This window comes from Galeopterus variegatus, unplaced genomic scaffold, assembly GCF_000696425.1.
Source record: "Galeopterus variegatus unplaced genomic scaffold, G_variegatus-3.0.2 Scaffold3662, whole genome shotgun sequence".
NCBI classification, from domain to species: domain Eukaryota; kingdom Metazoa; phylum Chordata; class Mammalia; order Dermoptera; family Cynocephalidae; genus Galeopterus; species Galeopterus variegatus.
The window spans coordinates 46142-48327 of NW_007729773.1; positions in this window are offsets into that span (position 1 = coordinate 46142).

The following is a 2186-nucleotide window of genomic DNA, read 5'->3' on the forward strand; positions in this document are numbered from 1 at the left end:
ACATTACAGCTGATACCACAGAAATACAAAGAAGCATTATAGACTATTATGAACAACTACTTCAACAAATTTGAAAATATGGAGGAAATGGATAAATTTCCAGATATATACAAACTACCATGATCGAACTGAGAAGAAATAGAAAACCTGAACAGATCAATAATAAGCAATAAGATTGAAGTGGCAGTAAGCAGTCTTCTCACAAAGAAAATCCCAGGACTCGATGGCTTCACTACTAAATTCTACCAAATCTTTAAAGAGGGATTAACACCAATTCTTTTCAAACTACTCCAGAAAATTGAAACAAAGGCCATCCTCTCAAACTCATTCTATAAGACCAGCATCACCCTGATACCCAAATCAGACAAAGAAACAACAAAAAAAGAAAACTAAAGGCCATTATCCGTAATGAACATAGTTGCAAAAATCCTCCACAAAATATTAGCAAACAGAATACAGCAGTACATCAAAAATATTTTATACATCATGATCAAGTGGGATTCATCCCAGGAATGCAAGGATGGTTCAATATACACAAATCAATAAGTGTGATACACCACATCCACAAAATCAAGGACAAAAATCATATGATTATCTCAATAGACTCAGAAAAAGCATTTGACAAAGTTCAACATCCCTTCATGATAGACTTTCAACAATTACGTCTAGAAAGAAAGTATCTCAGCACAATAAAAATCATATATGACAGTTTCACCACCAGTATCACCCTGAATGGGAAAAAGCTGAAAGCTTTTCCTTTAAGAACAGGATGAAGACAAGGATGCCCCCTCTCACCACTCCTATTTAACATAGTATTAGAAGTACTAGCCAGAGCAATCAGGCAAGAGAAATAAATAAAGGGCATCCAAACTGGAAAAGATGAAGTCAATGAACTCTGCAGATGACATGATCCTATATATATGAAACCTTGAAGACACTACCAAGGAATTCTTAGAGCTATAAATCAATCAGTACAGTTGCAGGACACAAAATCAATATACAAAAATCAGTAGCATTTTAATACTCCAACAATGAACTAGCAGAAAAAGAAATCAAGAAAGCAAACCCATTTACAATAGCTACCCCAAATAAATAAATAAATAAAATGTTTAGGAATAAATTCAAGTGAGGTGGTGAAAAATCTTTATGATGAGAACTAAAATCACTATTGAAAAAAATTAAAGTGGACACAAAAAGTGGGAAAGACATTCCTTGTTTGTGGATTGGAAGAATTAATGTGAAAATTTCCATACTACCTAAAGCAATCTACACATTCAATACAATCCCCATCAAAACACAAATGATATTCTTCACAGAAANAAGAAATCAAGAAAGCAAACCCATTTACAATAGCTACCCCAAATAAATAAATAAATAAAATATTTAGGAATAAATTCAAGTGAGGTGGTGAAAAATCTTTATGATGAGAACTAAAATCACTATTGAAAAAAATTAAAGGGGACACAAAAAGTGGGAAAGACATTCCTTGTTTGTGGATTGGAAGAATTAATGTTGTGAAAATTTCCATACTACCCAAAGCAATCTACACATTCAATACAATCCCCATCAAAACACAAATGATATTCTTCACAGAAATAGAAAAAACAATCCTAACATTCATATGGAACAACAAAAGACCCCGAATAGCCAAAGCAATCCTGAGCAAAAATAAAACCAGAGGCATTACACTACCTGACTTCAGACTATACTACAAAGCTATAGTAAACCCAAACAGCATGGTACTGCCATAAAAACAGACACATGGGCCACTGGAACAAAATAGAGAATCCAGAAATCAATACATGTACTTACAGCCAACTGATCTTAGACAAGGCACCAAGAACATACATTGGGGAAAGGACAGCCTCTTCAATAAATGGTGTCAGGAAAATTGGATATCAATGTATAGAAGAATAAAACTAGACTTGAACCTCTCGCCATATACCAAAATCAACTCAAAATGGATTAAAGACTTAAGTGTAAGACCTGAAACTTTAAAACTCCTAGAAGAAAACATAGAAGAATCACTTCAGGAAGTAGGACCAGGCACAGACTTTATTTTTTAATTTTATTTTATTTTGTCAATATACAATGTGGTTGATTATTGTGGCCCATTACCAAAACCTCCCTCCCTCCTCCCACTCCTCCCACCCTCCCAACAACCTCATATCTGTTCATTTGTTGTA